Raw genomic sequence first — 21,037 nt, 5'->3', positions numbered from 1 at the left:
AATGGACCAGAATTATAATAATTTGACGGAAAAAAATCAAATAGATAAAGCAAATCACGTTGTCTGCCCCATTACTACAGTCAGTGGTTATTTTATTGATTAAAATTCACTGAATCACATAACATTTAAAATTATAAATAAATAAATTAATTTGATAAATTTTTGTCCACCGGTTTTACTAAATATTTACTTATTTTAAGAAGAATTAATCACTTATTTTTTAATTTCTATTACAACCTTGTGTATCAAGTGCATCTTAAATCGCATTCTTGAAAATCCCAAATCATGAATAATTTCTGATTTAGAAATTACATCAATATGTATGATAATGTAATGTAAATATTATTCGACCACACACTTTTTAAATTAAATCTTTTGCCGTTTCGAGTCCACTGCACTTAGATCTAAAATCTAGCCTCCATCGGTGCATTTCAGTGTGAAATCACCCTATTTCTCAGTGCCATTCAAACTATTTCATAGAGGAAATGGAACCGATTTGGAGGCATTCAAATTGGAATATTTTAAATAAGCAACATATTTTATTATTATAGTGTCAAAAATTATTTTAGCTGGATGGCTTTTGTAAGGTATTCCGAAATAATTATTGCTGAGGCAATAATAAACATACAAATAGGACAACAATCCATAATAATATTATATAAGAATACTTTAACTTGATTAAACTTTTCCGGTTTTTGTTTTCCTTCGTAGTAAAAAAGCGCAGATTGATCACAATTTCAAACATCTATCATTCATGTTTTCCAACACGCAATGGATTGGCGCTCAGCCATAAATATTGCTAATTTTATTTCGTACTAACATTGAACATATATTGAGTAGCATGATACAGTAGTATATGCGTATTTGTATGATCAACATAAATAGAGTGGAGAAAATTTTCCTTTTAAAAATATCACCATAAAAACAAAAATGTTCTCGTGGTTGTTAGCCTATATCGAGAAGAAATCTCTCCTAATAGGGAGAATAGGGATTGTTTAGAAAAAAGATAGAGATTTCTCAGAAGGGATCTTTCTTTTTCAGAGGGAAACGGACAGGAATCACATCTGATTCTAACATCAATTGGGATTCTCACATCTTTGTTGTACTTTTGTATTGCGCGACCAAGACTTTTAAGGCTATTAAAATTGCATACAAAACGATGGAATAGCTATTGAAAGGTTTAGAGTACCGACGCTGGAATTACACAAATTAACCATAAACGAATAATAGGGATGTACTAAAATGTAGATTTAAGACTATTTACTTAATAAAGAAATTTTTGTTTTTTTTTATTTTTGACTCCGACGGCATGGATGTTATACATTAACTGAAGTATTTGTTACCATGGTTACCATTATTTTACAGTGTGATAAAATAGTCCTTTTACGCACACAACGTACCAGCATGGCTGAGCATGTAATTATATTAGGTGTTAAATTTTGTACATTTAGCCGGTGCCGGGTCCCAAATAAACATACTAATGAACTACAAACACTTAACTTGTAACGAATATTTATATAGGCTCTTACTTAATTACCATGTTACATTTTCAAATAAATTACATCCAAATAATTGGATACAATTTTTATGTGATTAGTGGCCAACCGATTAAAAAAAAAACCTAGGCGTTCACTTCGGTACTAGTCAGAATTTTTAATCATAGACATCGACGACGATCATCGACATTTTTACGAATTGTTATATGTATAAATGTATAATACAAGATGTATGGGGAGTGAGGAGTGATAGATGAGTCTGCGACATTAACGATTAAGCTTTAAGAAAGGAACTAGAGGCATTTGTTGACCACAGAATACCTCTAGTTCCTAGTAGTAGTACCTAATGTTACAGTTGAAAAAATTATGATTTTTAAGAACAAAAACAGTATGGTTCTATTTTATACTAATAGTACTAATGTACTATGTCTAGTTTTTTTAGAATGACAACACTAAGCAATATCATACTCATCTTATAGGCCGTAAATTATCAATATGTCAAAGTCAATTTGTCAGTAGTGCGTTAGTTTGATCTTCGAGTTTCGATGCTCTATAGAATTGGAATCGCAAGAAAATATTTTTGAGACTTTTTTTCAGCACCACTGATATTTAATTCCTGCAAATATTATGAATTCCATTTACTTTAAAAAACCCCTTAGGCTCTTATTATCATTTGGTTTGAAGTCAAAGTACGTTTAATATTGTTGGAAATAAGCAAAGCTGCTGTTTCTTATACTTAAAACATTTTGAGGAAGGCTTTGTATGAGCGAATAACATAACTCGTGTTGAATAATAAAATTTAGGCATCGGTCACGAACCAAAGCTAATAATATAAAGAAAAATAAATTTATATAATCATCAAACACCGTACAGATCTTAAATTCTATTAATAAATTTATATTTCTATTGAAATTCCGATTAGAAAAAGTACAGGACAGGAATCGAGTAGATCACATCTTTTACCTTTTTATTATAAAAAAGTCCAATTATTTATTTGTTTGCACCTGCTGGAGACTACAATATTTTATGTACATGGGGCGTCCATTTGATTTATTACATTTATATCATCACTCTGTAAAACTAATAGTGATTTCATAGAAAATAAATTATCCTTAAGACTTTTCACTGTTAATAGAATAAGAATGTAAATATGATATAGGCTTTCGTCGCTCTAAATTACGCGGGACCAAATCTCTGTATTGATATCGCAATAAGACGTAGTATAACAAATGATATACAATAATTTTATTCTCTTTTGGTACTCGTAGTACACCAAGCAATAGATCAAAATCAAGTTTGGCGCACATAGATGTATTATTTCGGAATATAGTATAGTTATCTATTAGCAATAAACTTTATTGGTAGCGCGCAGATGACAAAGTGTTAGTAGCGGTATGATGTATATGGAACTAAAAGTATTAACAATTTCATTCAGGTTTCAGGTATTATTTCTGTAAATTTATGGATTTGTAGATTTTTATTAAATGAAATCAAATCATATCAAATCGTTTATTTGCTAGAATAGTCTTACAATTAGTTACATAAATTACAAAAATCCGCCACATAATATAAATAGGCATGCAAATGTCATCTTATATTTTATTTATTAATTTATTTACATTTATTATCCTTTCAGACATGTATGTACTTCTGTTCATGTTCTTATTTTCTACCTTTGTTTATCCATTGGTTTTATTCATTGACGAGTAATAATTATTAATAATAAATAAAGTTAAGCAATACATGGTTTTTTTATTATTATATATTTTTGGTCTGTTGCTTTTGGAACGTAGCGGTTTGAAGAAAAGTGCAGTGAGCAGCAATCGTGTGTTTGAACCGTCTATGTATAAATGGAGTTTTGATTCTATATGCGTACTTTCTTCGGTGAAATCATCGTAAGGAAACCAGTATGTCTTAGTAACTAAATTGATTTGTTAAATACAGAGGCCAATCGCCATTTATTTAATTTATAGAAAATGGCCTAAGAAACACATGAAAGTGATGCTAATATGATTGTAGCAGCCACTAGTTTAATACTTTTATTCGTTAAAGAAGCTTTATTTCAATCATACAAAGCGATAATGAGTTTGACGCAATTACCTTTTGTTTAATGTTCTTCACTCTTATATATCTTTTTTCGAATGCTATTCCTTTAAAATCGTATACTGTGACGGGACGTTCCTTTGATAAAATTCTGATGCTTGCGTAGTTTGTCACGCATCTTAAGTTATTTGTCCTGCGTATAAAATCCGATGGAATCGCCTTACATTTCTTCGGAGTTAGGATTGACGACCTTTTCCAAGTACTGGATTGTTTTCCGTTTACATTCATGGTAAAGCCAAGTTTCGTGCGTAGGTAAGAATCATTCAATATCTTGTGTGTTGTGAAAAACCCGAGTTTCTGCGCGCCAGAAAACATATACCTAATTCTTAATATTCTATATAACAAACAGTTACAGAAAGATACGCCAAGAGAATATACTGAACTTTTTAAATAATTAGTTCAGTCACTATCAATGTCCACGTTGATGGAAGTTCTTCCTTCCTTAAACGCATCACACCATCCACAACCGTAGAATATGGAGGAGCATGAACCCCTACGTTGCTCTCAGTATTCATTTATCAGCTACGTAGTAAAAAAATTCAGGAGAGCTATTTTATTAGCGTGCCAACATCAATTTAATCGATTTTTAAAATCACCTTCCTAAACGGCGCAAGCAAATGAATTTTGTATTTTTAAAAAACAAAAGCGAAGCCTTTTTCATTATTATTTAATCTAATGTTGGGTCTTAGCCAACCCGTATTTTATTTCCAAAGAGAATACATCGCATTAGAATGATAATGCGTATTATAATTTGAAGTAAATATATCAAAATATCTACCAAGATTTTAAATTTTAAATACTAATAAACACAATAATTATGATCAACCTTACCTTTAGATTCAAAATGACAATTGTATATCATAGACTAGAAATACTAAAACCTTATGGATAAGTCTTACATACAGTTACATTTGTTGCGGTAATATTTTACTCCAACGTATGGTGTTGCGCAGAACAAAAAGCCCAATTTTATTTTCAACATTGAATACATTGAACACGATTATGTAACTTCCTTTGTTTTTACGCTATTTTAAAACCGCCAAGAATGTGTTTTGACATTTATAAACGAGCAGGATTATCGAATATGTGGTATATTAATGTTTACAATATCTCTCTCGATCTAATGCGTTAATGTTTCGGATATTCTTGGATGTAGGTATTATGAGAAATGTATAAAGATTTCGTGGATCCTTCCTATACTTGTTGTTAGATTTATTATTTTTGTTATTAGAGATTACTTGTACAGTCATTATTACATTTGTATAAAGTATATTATGTTCTCTTTTATAATGCAAGAGTTTTAATATCCTACTTTATTACTATGGGCTGCCCCCGCGGAATTCGATTAGCTATAATATAATATTTTTTACTTAGCCTTTTAGTAGCTACATACCAACACATGGTACATTTTAATATTCTAATTTATAAAGACTAATCGATTTTCTCGAATTGAACTCCATAAAAGTATAGGTACTTTTATAAAAATTTTTTTTTAACTGCTCTATATATTCTTCAGAGTTATAATAAGGAATAAATTTAAGAAAACGTAGAATTTAACTATTTTTTTTAACTTAAAAAAATTAACACTTATACTACTACTATACACACATCAATTGCATTAGAACTTAAGCAATATATCAGAGAAAAAAACTAAAGAAACGACCTCAAAATAAACATATAAAAAACAAAAAACAAAATATATTAATAATAAATAATAATATAAAAAATTACTAAAACTAAGAGATAAAAATAACTGTAATAAACAAACAAAATGACAACTTAAACACAGTAAGATCTAAGAGCCTTCAAAACAAAGTTACGGAATGTTGGTAGACTGTTGTAAAACACATCAATATTTCATCAATGATTGTAACTTGTAATAAAGTTGTAAGAGTGAGCCTATTCACTGGACCATTACTATACTATAAACCATAAACTAGCAGATAAGCCAGCTGTAGGTACGTAAAGTAGACTAAGTTCGAGTTACTCTAGGATTACAAAGAAAGGAAAATTTTGTAAGACGATTACTGTGAATATTAAAGTTAAAAATTTTATATAAATAAACTAGATCAATGAAGTCACGTCGGAGTTTTAGAGTATCCATTTTGAAATACTCCAAACGAGCCTCAGTCAGAGATTAATCAACAAAAATGACAAATTACGCTGTTAATGTAGTTCAATATTATTAATACTTTTGTCATACAAGTGCATACAATTTACTGGAGCTTACTGTGAAATCTCCGAATTGGGTAACAATATTGTTAGAATCTCGGGAGGTTTACTAACTACGTTTCGTATGTGTTAACAAGTTCTTACCCGAGGGCATAATCCGTTCACACAAACTCTAACACAACCGATTCGGAATAGTAATATACGAAGGGTTAGGTTAGTTAGTTAGTTCAAAGGGAATAGCATTAAACAATTTGAAGTGCTTACGAAGCCTAAATCATAATAATTTTTAGAACGATTACCTAAAAAAATCCTTCTTAATATATATTACCAATATTTTATTAATTATTATTTATATACATATATTTTTATCTTCCCGAAGTCTTGAGTTGCTACGGTCCTGACATACCTCTTTCGCTTCATCCTCTTTCATTACTTTCATCATCCATTGTCTTCGGTTATGGGTACTTTGACTCGTTAAATTATATATATATTAATACCGTCTTATTTCAGTACATGTAGTATAACAAAGACAAAATATATTTATTGTAATAAAAAAATACCACATTAAGTTTATTTCAGTTCGGTTCGTTAGTATTATACTGAAATTTTAAGCTAGAAACTATTGAAATAGATACGCTGTGGCCTAAAATATTACTCGCTAATGGATGCCCATTAGTAACTTTGGGTATAATCCTTAAAATCGAGGTTTACGTTGATCCCAAAAATTCATATTTAATAATAATTCAAACTTTCTATCCGTTTTTGTTCTGCTGGAAATGTGTCTACTCTCAAGTTTTAATATAGGGTTAGGTGTGACAATTATCAATTTCAATTTTGCGCCTTCTATTTTGTCACTCATAATGGGCTATTTAAATAATGTCTTATATTAAGTAATGTGTATAAAATATGGCTTTACACAAAACGGAGACAGATTATAAGTAATAAGTAATATATCGAATACAACGCATTCTCTAGATAACACTGAAAATGTTTAGTAAATGAAAAACGGCTTAATGTTGCCAATCCTTTTATTATTTTTCAAAGTAATCTCCGTTCCTCTCTACACCTCTTTGCGTTCGATGGAACCATTGAGAAAAGCAGTGGGCCCATTCTTACTTAGTGGAAGAATTCTCTTCTATGACGTGTTTATACGCTTTCACCGTATCTTCAGGGCTCGTAAAGTGAGTACCACGAACTTTATCTTTAGTTCTTGGGATTAAATGAAAGGCGCAAGGCGCCAGGTCAGGACTGTATGGCGAATGAGGCATAATCTTGACACCAGCCATAGTCAAATATTCAACAGTCCATTTTGCGGAGTGCGGATCATCATTAAGATTGCTACGTCCACGCTTAAACTCGTTAAACCTCTGAAAATAGTGGCACGAGATGGGATTTAGAAATGCTAATTGCAGCCTATTTTGAGCCTTTGAGTAAGCCCAGAACGAAAGTCATAATAAATCATTGACTGAAATTTTTCTCGCGTTGGGTTCATTTTCACGTTTAACAAGAGTTTTTGATTTGCCGCCAATTCACAAAAAAAAATGACAAATGAAATTATTTTAGTCAATCAATAGACAGCATACGATAATATAATATCGTATTAATATTATTATAACCAAAGTTTACTACGCTTTGGTTCAATCAGATTCAATTCAAATGGAATTTTCCCGAAGTAAAAAATATTTCACAATATGAACATTGCGCTACACTTTGACATTACAAAGGCTTTTCAAAAATAAAGTAGTCTGAATGAATGCCACTCTTATTGCTGAATGTGAAATGTATTAAAATAACTAAATCATAAAAATATATTTTAATATAACTTTAATTCAAAAAAATATATAAATTTTGAAATCATTTAAAAATATGTTAGGATTTATGAACAGATTTGCTTTCTTCTTTATAGTAATAATAAATATATTTTTTTTGCTAGCTGGTGTATAATATTGTAACTGCAATATTTGTTTGAGTTTTATTTTGATATTTCAACAGCTATTTGGTTCAACCCAAAAACAATTTTATCACTTTAACATTTCGTTATTGGATATGCGTATTAAATTAGGTTTTTTTACAATATATATTAATACAATAATATTTTTTACTTAAATAATATAAAAAGAGCCAACAAAATGCTTCAAAGAACAAAGACTGTATAATACGATTATTCGTAAACTTCAATAGTTTATCCTTATGCAGTCAGTCCATCGATCGAGCTATTTATTACGTTTCATAAATAGAACACGATGGTTTATCAATACTATCTTCTACTGTCAGAGTATAAAATCAATCTGCATGCTCGTGCAAACAAATTCCTTGAGTAAAATTGGAGACTTCAAACGGCTATACGAGAGAGGTATACAGTGGAGATGGTCTTTACAAAAATACGGGACAAGGCATAAAATAATATGCTTTGGTATTCCAAAGCCAATGATTTGTTTGTTGCAAGAGACGCACTTCGATCTATGTAATTAATAAGTTAGCAGAAAGCCTAAATGTGCTACTATTATTGCTATTAACAGGAAAATGTATTTCTTTCTAAATATAATTTTTGATCCTGATTAATCTACCCATACCTTATAGGGACAGGAATTTGTAATTAACTAGTACTAGCCAAACATGTCGATGCATTGTACGATGAAGTCAGCTATTTTATTTATTTATTTATTTCAGACATACACACATTATCTTTACAGCCTATGCCAATACAACAATGTGGAGAAACATTTAATAAAAATATAATATTGTACATAAAAATTACACACATAATTTACACTATTCACTCTGCGAACATACAAATTTGTCGATAGTATCGGAGACAGCATTAAGTAAGCGCAACGTCCTGGATAACGGGGATCTGTGCAACAGACTGGTTCTTGCCTTTGGTATCGCCTAGGCCTTCGCCGTCGTACTTATCCCATAGGTACTAAGAAGCCCAGTTCCTGGAGTACACTCGGGTTTTAAGTAAGCATTGGAAATATCATTGTATTATAGTACAAGGTACAGAAGTATATTAATTTAATTAAAATGTTTCATTGGATATTGTATTTTCATAATAAGATTTTTGTAATTTTCATTTGCGTAAGAGGATAATATGGCACGCATATTACTGTTGTGCGAATAATGACATTTAAATCGAATCTGTTTTAATTGATAGATAAATCTAGATTTAAAAAAATATGAATATATCATTATATCTATTAAAAAAATCCTCAATGAATTCATTAGAAAGTGTCTTAACTATATGTACTATATGTAAACCCCAAATTTTTTTCCACTAAAACTCAGTGATTTTCAAATGTTTGAGTAAAACATTAAGATTCAGGAAAGCTTTAAAAGTAAGGAAATCTGAAAAATTTGTTGATCAAATTAATAAGAAGTGTTGTATTTAAGATTTGTTAAGTTTGCAAGAATATGGAACAAAATTCTAGTAAAAATAATATTTAATGGTTACGTATAAACCGTACATATTCCCGAGGGTCCAATATGTATGGTTTTGTAAAAGAAAAAATATTTAACAGTTAAACTTTGCTATGGCTGAACACTGTACATAACATTTTAGACATTTCATTCAATATTCAACAACAAAAGATGTAATCAAAAATTATATTTTTCAATTTGTTTGGATCACTTGTTAATCGGAATGTGGTCTATGTTGCATAAAATTTCAATTAAACGTTTGAATACAAAATGTTATTGAAAATCCTCGAATTTGCTGATTGGTCTACTTTTTCTCTTAATTTTTTAGTACATTTTCAATTACGGGGATGTCCATATTGAGTATTTAATAATTAACTGTTAACTGTGAAGTCTTATTAAATTATGAACTAAATATGAAAATATTTATAGTAATTTTATTAGTATAAGGTTTCAATCAAAAAAATATATATATTGTTACAATATTGGATTTGCTTTTGGTTAGTAAAAGTTATCTAGTACAACAAACTGTCTTTTTATTATGTCTCAGAGCAGAGAGAGATGTTATCATAGATGTAATAGAAGTCGCTAAATTTACCTTAGAATATACAAGATAAATTATTGACAACTTATATGACTAAAGTCCTTTGCCTTACCCATTATGGATAAATTGAGGAAAAAAATTGACAACTTATATTTTAACATAAAGAAACCATCAAAGCAATATTATAAAAGGCTTTGAGCTCTGTAAAGATTTTAAGTGCCCGTATACTCCAAGAACTATAGCATATACTGTGGAGTTTCCCGGCGCTACAGTCGGTTCCATTGTTCTCATTCTATTTACGTTTTACGGCAAGTAATTAATCTTGCCAACTCTAAATCCTACGTGAAAGTATCGATTTTTTCAACAAAAGGGCGGTGAACAAAAAGTTTAATCTTCCTCTCGAAAGGGTGAAAACATTAACATTTTTATGAATGATTGGGAGCCGAGATAAGCAACAGATTTGAATTTTTATGACTTTATTGAATGTTGTAATGTTTTCATGAACTTCGTATATGAATTTTAATTTGATTAATTCAAAAATATGGTTAATATTTTCTAAAAGTATTGATTTTCTAATTGTTTGTATAATTATGACATAATTACACTAATTTGACGTACTGTTACCGTAGTCTTGCTAATTTGGAAGAATAAACAATTTTTCAAGTCAAAATCAGAATGTTTTTAAAGGAATTTTATATATGGACGTATTTAGAATGACAGTGTACAATCTCAGTATAATATATACACCTGAACAGATGTTTGACTACAATGCCACCCGAGGTGAGGTGAGATGTGGCTTAGTGGAATATGCTAAGGAGTTCCACTACTTTGCTTTTTATATAAGAAACGATGGACGATATATTATTTATGGTATTATCTTCATGATAATAATCAATATGTCTCAATAATAATAATCCCTTAATAACCGCTCATTTAAATACAATAATTCAATACGAGATCATAGAGAATGAACGTTGCCAAAATTCAGTATTTTCACAGCAAATACAGTTGAGGTCAAACTGTAATTACTTCACAGAAGGTTATACAAATAAAGTTTATTTCCTGACATAACTGCATCGTTTACGTCTCCTTATATAACGACTTTCTATACAGTACTGGCAAGCGACAGACAGGTAACCATAGCCTGCAGGTCACTTCTATTCCTAACCTTTGGATGATCCATGTTGAAAATCGTACGCTGAACCTAGCATTGAGAAGAACTTGAGAATAAACAATATATTATACCTACAGATATAAAATCTGTTGCATAAAGGTAACGTAATATGTTAACAATAAAATAATTCTTATTTTTAAAGTGGAAACATCGTAACAATTACTTGTAATTAGAAGCAATCCTCGCCAAAAACCACTTCACCAAAACATTCGCAGGGACATTCTCAAAGCAAAATAAATGTACAATGGCGTCGTTTATCTAGTTTCGGACATAAATTCCAACCCAAGTTTTTTGTTAGGGCTTCCACAAAATAGAAACCATTTTCTTTTCCTAGCTGTGCAATATATTATACTGTAATAATGTTTCCACGTTTTATCCGCGATATTTTAAGACACATCATAAATGCACACGTGGTGTTTGATCATTATCGTGTTGCGATCATACATGTATGATACCTTCGAAGTTATTATGGGGGGGGGGCATGTGTTGTACATATAAGAATTGATGGCGTATTTTATTTTAAGCATTTCCACTTTTTATTGACACGCCACTGCTGTTAGTTGTTACGTGTGGTTTAATAGTCTATTGCATTTTTAATTAATAACACTAATAACACAAAAATAATGTTTCAACTTCAACCAGTAGTTTCTGAGATTAGTGCATTCAACCAAACTAATGATTATTTGATGTAATTGATGTATTGTGCAATTATAAATTATCAAAAAAATGAAATCTATTGTTTTCGTGAATTTATTTTATTAAGAAAATATTTATAATGAAGCTATAAAACCTAAAAAGTCTCAATATGAAGCCCTATCTATAGTAACTGTCGTTCGAAATAACCGTACATCAAAGTGGATTCCCGATACGAAAGGTACTTTCTTCGGGAAATCGTAAAATCCTTCGGGTGCAGTAGGTGATATTGAAGGAATCGTTTTCTTTATAGAGAATACATAGTACATTATATTCTACTTGTTTATAATATTTGACTTATGTACTATTTTTTAGTTTATTTGCGCTCGCTGGCGGTACCTTCATAAACGTCCTTCTCTATCTATTCCGGAGTATCAATAGTGGACTTCGACACGCGTGCCTCTGTAGACTTTGAGCCGCCTGTTTTTTTCCATAGTCTTGCGCTGTGAGATTTTAAATTTGGAAATCGTTCCATTATAAATGTGCGTGAATAAATTTACAACGAATTCTTTTGATTGTACGAGCCACAGTGTACATTTTGCTCACTCAGGCTTTCTATGTTTTATAGGCATGGAGATTTCCTCAACAAAATATACTATTCTTGGGTCATCGGGGTGATTTAAATAACAGAGGATTTTAGTTTTACTCTATATTAACCAATTGCGTACAACAACATTATATAAGGGAAATACTGAAATGTTGAAGTGAAAGCCTGCGTCTAGCTATTTTCTCGGGGTGTAACTCCGACAATTTAGTAAATCGCCATGATTATAAAACTGAGAAAGCCTGAGTGAGCAAAATAAACAGTCGTGGCTTGCACAGTATGTGCAAGCCACGACTTTTTATTAAAATTGTGAAGACACTGACTTACTCGCTTTTTATACATATACTTAAATAAGACGTCAAAAATCCTTTAATTTTGATTCGTATTTAGAATACTAGTACTATTCCATTTACTTAAAAATATGTTCTATCTTCTATACTGCATCTTATAACACGGTATATTGGTTATAGGAAACGCGTTGTAGAAGTATTCTCGCATAACGCGCTTGCATGTCCCAATTGAAAGGATTACGTTCATATAATTTAGGTTTAACTTGTCTCGTTAAAGGCGATTTAAAAAAATATGGGGTTGGGGAAACCCGTGTAATATGAAAATTCGATATAAGAGAACCGTAAACCATACTGGGGTTTACAGTATTCTGCTGGCTTATTTCAGATTTAAATAAATGCAATACACATGAACTTATTTTTCAATCAGTCAATCTATCAAGTCTAGTTTGCTTTGTTGATAGTATATTATTTACGTTTAGAATTTTCTTTTCAAAACAGCTACTAGTTTTGTTTGATCTGCCGCGACATAAAGGTACAAATATTCATGCATCTTTTTCTATACAAATGGGTTTTCGCCATTCCTTATCGATCCATCAGTATCACCGATTACATGATTACTGACTGATGACCATAATGGAAAACCCTTGTATAAAAAAGTTCGAATATTTTTGGACTCGGATTGATAACGACCAGTTTCTTACTGACGTCATTTATCATTTAATTTGACTTTTCTTCTCTACGATTGATGCAGATAGGATAGGAAAATGTGATAAAAGTACGCATAATTGAAAACCCTTATATAAAAAGGACTTTTCTTCCTTACCATTTACGGATGGTAAATAAAGTCAAATTATTAATATAACTTTATGGGATTTTTTATATATTTTATAGCATAAGGGATGCCCAAAGTACCCAGTCATCGCAGCCCACGGTCACCCATTTTAGTGAGTGCGTTGCCGGCCAATCAGGAAGGGGTATATCTCTCAATACAGCTCATTTTTAGGTGTCGTTTCTCCCTGGGAAGATCAACACCGAGAGTCTTTACCTAGTTCGCTAGTTCGCAAAAGAAAATATTTATTAAAGTGGGCCAGGAAGGCTTTCGGCCGTCAAGGTGATTCGGATGTAATTTTGTTTTAATTAGGCTCGTGATGAAAGGAGGAAGGATCAACCCAAACAACATCAAACTAACCACTACACTAACGTGAAGTGTTTTGCTCCAAAAAACCTCATTTAAATGGACATAAAAGAAGAATGATTTAAACGATTGCGATGTAACGATAACGCCTCGTTAATAAAGATAAGGTTCCACTAGTTTTATATTATTATTCTCGTTATGTAAAATATTAATACTGCGCATGTTTCATACACATGCAACATTTAGCAGCAGGCTAAATCCAATAGAGTGAATAGCCTAGCATTCTTATGACAACTTTAAAATATCAAAAGTAATGTAAATCTTTAATTTTATTAACTGAAATATTAAATTAAACAAATTAAAAATCAGCACTCATTAAAGAATGGAAGATAATTACGCTTCATTTAATTTATTCTGGCCTTCAAACACACTATTGTCTAATTTTATTACGTTAGTTTTAGATATTAGCCATATAGTGTAAACCTAACTTGATAATTTAAAGAAATAATTGTCTGTAAAGTCGGTTCACGGTTTACTTTTATAAATAAAATTAAAATATCACTATTTTATATGGATAAAAAGAAGGAGTGAATCAACAGACGCATAGGCTAATCGTGTGGAAGAGAGATAGAACGTACAATGATCGAAACGGGACAATGAGCGTAACAGGACAATGAGTCCTACCTCTTTCTTTCTGCGTGCAACCTACTTTCATCGATTTATTAAAAGTTGTCACGTAGAAAATTGTTATTTTGTAAGTGCAGAAAACTGAGTCAAAGCGTAGCGACATTTCATATACCTTAGGTCGAAGCTTGGTTGTGCTGTTTGGTTCAATGTTCAAAGTTTCTGTAACGGTCTAACCCAAATCAACGTGTGACACAGAAGCCTATTATATAATTATATATCATCTATCTTTAAAATCAAATAGACGCTCATAGCCTTGACCCATACTGCATACACTATCAAGGTACTATGATATTGTATGTTAATTTAGTTATCCAACAAATTTAGTGGAAACTAACCTTTAGTAATTTGTAGTGGGGAGTTACTTAATATTGAGTTCGCATGCTCAATGGGACTACTTAACTTTTATTGTATGAATAAACGAAATTTCTGTCATTAATTCACCGTTTGGGGCTATTAGATTATCTATAGTTACTGTATAGAGGTCACGTGACATAACTTTGAGTCACCTAGTGATTAATCTATTTCTTGGCTGATAAACTATTAACATAACGAATTTTAGAATAATACTGTCTAATTTATGTTCTATTTCCAAAAAAAACATCAATTGTCCTGTTATGTATTTATAGGAAATATATTGGGGACCTTATAATCGTTCGGAAATGAATTTACTGACCCTCGATAGGAATCAACTCTAAAGCGTCTTTATCAAAATGTAAACAATAAAATGTATATTATTTGACATTGTTATTCGCGAACATTTACTATTGGTTGGCTTTGGCTTTATATTATAAAACATCCAGATCGACATTATAAAACAAAACTTTTTATGATCATGCATATTTTTAAACTAGATAAAAATCTTAATTTTGATTCGATTTTCAAAATTGGGGATTCTACAGGTGCGCGTTGACCTAGCAGTTTGCCGCCAGACAACGACGCTCAACCAACCAGCGATAAGCAGTCGAACCGCGAATTTCATATCGACAGCACGTTATGTTCGCGTCACTCGTTTAATTTACGACGCGTTCGGATTTCGAATAATGGCATATTTTCTTTATTTTATAGTGAAGTGACAGTGACGATTGTGACAATTTATAACTAAAATTTACAATTAACTGTGAAAGTGTTTTAACTGGAGTTAGAAGTGTTTAATTGTTTCTGTTTCGTTGTTCACAAAATGTAAGTGCTAGTTCCTAACACAATCCAAGACGTTAATAATAAAAGAAATAGTTTTAAGTCTGCCAAGGCCTAAATACATAGATAAGGTAATTATTAGCATCCCAATCTATTATTAAGTTGGGCAACATGTATGGTACTTTACTAATAACTACATTATATATCATACATTAATATTGTGAAAATAAAATGGTGAACTATTAAGAAAAGGCGGATGTTCCGTCCCAATAAAAGTAATTTATCATATCACAAATTACATCTATACAATATATATAAGTAAAATAAATTCTTGAACATTTACGTAACAATATAAGTTTTACAAGTAATAACAATTTAAATCAATGGATAATAATGATGTATATAAAAAAATCTTTATATGATTTTATGAAAATATATTATTTAACTTGATAGCTAAAACTACAATTTAAATTACATTTTTTATTGACTGAGACATCCTTGGACTTTACAACACTTAAGTAATTTAACTCTTGTTTAATTTATTAATAAGACTATTTAATATAAGTATTTTATAATATTTCTTAACATCTCTATTACCAGGGAAACACTAGGTTCTTGTACTCAATTAATTAAAGTAATTAATACTATTATTTTCCACGGAAATTCACACACATAAAGCTTAAATATAAAATGTAACAATGGACCGCTATCCGCGCAATGTTTTTAAAGATCACCTTCTTCTTTTATATTCTATATTGGGGATGGAACTATGTACCTATGGAGGTTGTTTTCATAGTATGTGCATATACAATGTATAGGGTTATAATAGCGTGACTCTTAGACATGTATTGGATACGGGATTTTCTGAATTTTACCCTTAGTTGACTGAATATGACTACCGCATGTCAAACCCAATAACCTATCTCAATCCATTTTTGACCATCTAAGATAGACATCTTAATCCAAATATTGATAAAAGTGTGCCAATCACTAATAGACGGATTGTAATAGCCATCTATCGATAAAAGCTATCTATGGTACGTCGGATCGGTGTATGTGGATAGCCATTGTATGAAAATGACAGTTCAACTGCGCCAATATCCTATCTTAAGATTTTAACATACACCAGTTTTTAAAATAATTAAAAAGCTTATTGATATGCTTTAAAAATAAACATTTATATTTTAATATTAATTCTACGGTTTTATTTACTTTATTTGGTTTATATTGATTATGAAATATGAGTGTAAAGAGCGAAGAGATTGCATTCTATCCGTCGCCAAAAATAGATTGTCTTCAGAGGGTTTGGTTATTGGAATGCAGATAGGTGATCAATCGACTGTCACGATCTGATCTCAGATTGTTTTCAATCTGGGATCATTTGTGGGTTTGTTGTATTGTGGATACATTATTGGGTTTGGGGAAAGACAATACGATTTTGAGATACTTATCCCTAAATGTCGACTGCGTTTATTACAATTAACCCCTCTGATATGATAAGTGAGGATAAACAGCCTTATGTATAGAACAAAGAAAGATAGATTTATCGTGCGCGGGTAGAATGACAATAAATTGGAATAATATCGCGCTTCCTGTCAATCAGCCAACGCGTTAAATTTAATATTCGTTTCCCATACTTATTTTAATACCCCCGTGAATCTATCTTCCACTAAATAACGTAATTCTAGATCTAATTTCGAATAGGGCGTCACAGCACTAGCTATTTTTCAACGTAATTTTAAATAATTAATGAAATCATCGCGACGTATTTAAGTTTGCTAAAAGACATGATTCATTTTGTGTAGTTGGCAAGGATAGAGCTTGTCAAGACTGAAGTGACATGTTAAAAAAATAGAGCAGAATAAATACTAGGTGATGAAACGAATTTTAGCATATTTCTGGGAAATCGATTAGGGCTATACTTTATGATGGTTATTTAACGGTTTTAGTTCGACCACTTTTTTATTCACAGCTAAAACAAAAGACGGTAGAATAAGTCTCACGAAGAAGTAATGCCTGCTAAGGTATACATCATATTATAATTGTAATATTATTGTAAGTTGTGCTAGTTTTAATAAAAATAAAGTTAGTACCAATATTATGATAGTTCAAGGCATGTCGGTTTCCTCACGATGTTTTCTTTTACCGTACGAGCGTGTGATTCATGCGCAAATGGACTGAGAGTCCATTGGTGCTCAGCCTGGGTTCGTACCTACGGACCAGGTGATAGTTGCACGTTGAAGCTAATCCAACATTTCTCATGAATGCGACGTCGTGTGTCTGACACTGAAAGCTACTCTTCCTCTACTTCTACCGTACACCAAACAGATTGGTACAGAAGTATGAGGCTGATGCCTAATAGTTTGTAGCGCAATTGTTTTTTTAAATAAATATAGTTAAATTAAGGATAAAGAGGCTTTACTGCTATAACAATATTATAGCTTTTTTGAAGTGAGTCTGAGAGAGTGAGTCATTTTAGTTTCATTGAAAATACAAGCCAGAGCTTAGAGTTCCCTTAACTCTCCACCAGAGGGCTTATCGCAATAACAACTCAAACTTCAGAAGCACTAACGTGAGTTTGATAAATTGTTAAGCGCTATCGTAAAATACGTATAAATAATTTAAATATAATATGAATGAACACGCCCCTAGTGATTATTTTTGGAGCTAAGATTTATAGGTAACGTGATTTTAATCTTATGTAGGTAGTTTCTATACCTACATAAGATTAAAATCAATAAAATCTTACATAGCATTAAGAGCGTAACAATTCTTAAAACGCCGGCAACGCACTCGCGAGCCCTCTGGCATTGAGTGTCCATGGGCGGCGGTATCACTTAACATCAGGTGAGCCTCCTGCCCGTTTGCCCCCTGTTCTATAAAAAAAAAACCTAATTTTATTAAGACAAATACCATTTAAAGATAGTAAGTAAAGGTACAGAGTAGGAAAGCTGACGACCACTCAACAATCTCAGATAGTCAAGCAATAAATTCAAATAAAGATTAGATTTATTGACATGTGTACATACTTCTGAAGGATGTCAATAAAAAATATTTTCTGAATTTTATTTACTGCCAATTCTCAAATCATATTTTTTATTCTAGTCAGTGAACAAACAAAAATTTAAACCTTCTCGTTGTTGAAAAGGCATAACGTTCAATATGTTTTGTGGTAACTGTATAAAGATAGCTATATATTATATAACTAGTATATCATCTCATTGTGGACTAGAATACTAACATGTACATTGCTTCCGGCTGAAAAATATTTGCGTAAAATATGAACTGGAGTTCTAAAAACAAAACTTCAAACAGATGCCTCGCTTCCGGTCATATGTACGCAAAAATGTTGATTGTTTATGCCCCTTTACGGTGAAGAGTTTAATTTGATATTCAAATATGTGTTGTTGCCAAAGGTTTAAAGTGTATATTAAATTATGCAACCAACCAATATCTGTTCCTACTTCAAGCTAACTATATTTAGAATTTTTCTGTACAGAATCAGGCTGAATACTTCTCGGATTTTAAAGGCTTTATATACATAGTGTAACGGACATTACCTTTATTAGTATGTTTTATTTGCGGCATATGTAATTTCATCATAAACTAATAATAAAAAAATAAAAAATAATAATAATAAAAAACTACAGTGGCACTACAGTGCCACTGATTTATTTATTATTATTTATTAATTTAAGGTACAGAAAGCAATATGAAGTCTCTAGTTAATTATTGGGAATGATAACGTTTACACGCTTATGGTTTATTATAATTTAAAAATATTGAAGGAAGTGTTGTGTACATATGACCAGTTTTAACGCGTTTTTATTCACATGTGAGTTCTGGAAATTACCTTATTCTGGAAAATATTGGCATTGATTATAAATAAATTACACACAATCCATAAGTTTTTATAAGGTGAAATGACTCATAATTTAACACTTAATTTGATAAGAATGTATTTATTAGTAAAAATACCAACAAGCTCTAAGTAAATCATTAAATTTTGACCTTTCAGTATTACAACTCCTATAGTTTTTTGTGCAATATTAACATTCAAATATATTTTATTTTTAAGCATTCATTGACTTTGTTTGACATTACTGGAATGACGTAGGTATTGTAAAACAATGGAGAATCACCAATGTAATGTAAACAATTTTTTATTTGCATATAGTAGACGAGACTTATACAATTTATACTTAAACAAGATATACACCCAATCTGATAGAGTATTATTAAAATATTTGTTTAATTTAATAGTTCCTCGTTAATAGTTTTGAATTTTCTGATGTGTAAAAAAGTCCATCCAATTATGCACCTAGCACCTCTAGACTCTAGGCTCTGTATCTCCAAATAGCGACAGTGATTGCGATTTTAACCTTTCAGTTTTTCTTGCAATCCCATTCGTCATCCGCGCTACGGAAATTGAGATAATTATCGAAATTGCATACAAAAACGCTACCGGGAGTTACCTACCCGCACTGAAATAATTAAGGAAAGTATTTATAGCTTTGTATGGAAACTTATGTTAGTTTCGTTTTCGTTTCGTCGCCCTATATACCCTTTACATGTAGAAGTCTTAGAAGTATCGGGGTTACATAAATATTGATTGATATTGACAAAGACATTGTAAAAATATTCACAAACCGATTACGATCTTCAGTGTGCTTAATACACAAATAGCCTTCGAGAGATGCAGTTTAAATTAGAAGGAAGTTTTAGCATTTAATCGACATATCAAATTATGTAAAATAAATCGCTGAGTTATTTAAAATGCAGTAAAAGAATTTAAATGTGTAATTCCGTAAATGAAAGACAATATATTATTACTAGATTATGATTTTTTTATAGCAGATGGGGGCAAACAATGGGACAAAAAGGGCAGTCGTCGCAGCACCCATTTGGTTGCGTTGTCGGCCTTTGAGAGCGGTAGGGATTCCATACTAAAATTTTCTATAGAATTTACAAAACAACTAAAAAAATCGTTCACAGGAATTTGGAAAAATTGTGTTATTTTTTTTAGTATTCGACGTTACCAGGCTTAACGTTCCGTTATCAGTTAGCTAAAATAATAATGGCGCATACATTGTCAAATACTCTGATAAGCTTCTGAAATCTTATACTTCATCGCTGATAGGCACTTGTTTTAATCAAGATCTTATCTCGTACTTAAAATAATAATACTTAAATTTTACGTGTCTTGAATGACCTGGCATAGATAACAATTGCTGATAGACATCTATATATATATATATATGTGCTGCTACGTTAAAGGATTAGGTCAAAGTCAGATTAAATAAAAATTATTAAAATATTTAGTTATACTTTCTCATTGTGTTCTTAAACAGTAAGAACTTTATTGTAAAGTTAACTCATGAATGTCTTACTGCTAAGTAAATATATTAAGTTCGATTCTCTTTCGTTATTTTTCTTTCCGACAGCTTTACTAAAGAACCTAAATTAATAATAATATAACAGCAATTTTTAATATTCAAAACAGGGACTGATAGAGGACTAAAACTAAAGGATATCTTATGTTTTATAACAATAATAACTTATTGGCTGATATAAATTAACTACATCTTATTTAATAACGTCTAATCAAAAACATTATGTCGTGCATAGTAATGGGCTCTTGTATATATTTT

General features: G+C 30.9%; 1 protein-coding gene across 4 annotated transcripts in view; it reads left to right on the top strand.

Moving 5' to 3' along the window:
- Nucleotides 1-15,196: 15,196 nt before the first annotated feature.
- The window catches only part of LOC110998713 (5-hydroxytryptamine receptor 1), a 72,751-nt gene continuing 66,910 nt past the window's right edge, over nucleotides 15,197-21,037 (top strand). For 3 of the 4 annotated variants that reach the window (XM_022267467.2, XM_022267466.2, XM_045629983.1), the window contains exon 1: nucleotides 15,197-15,431. The gene's annotated coding sequence lies outside the window, so the exon portion shown is untranslated. Of the gene's footprint in view, nucleotides 15,518-21,037 lie in introns of all 4 variants that reach the window. The other variant, XM_045629982.1, reaches the window with a different exon arrangement.

This window comes from Pieris rapae, chromosome 11 (assembly GCF_905147795.1).
Source record: "Pieris rapae chromosome 11, ilPieRapa1.1, whole genome shotgun sequence".
Lineage (NCBI taxonomy): Eukaryota > Metazoa > Arthropoda > Insecta > Lepidoptera > Pieridae > Pieris > Pieris rapae.
Note: the sequence above shows the minus strand (reverse complement) of the source record. Positions and strands in the feature narration are given on the sequence as shown.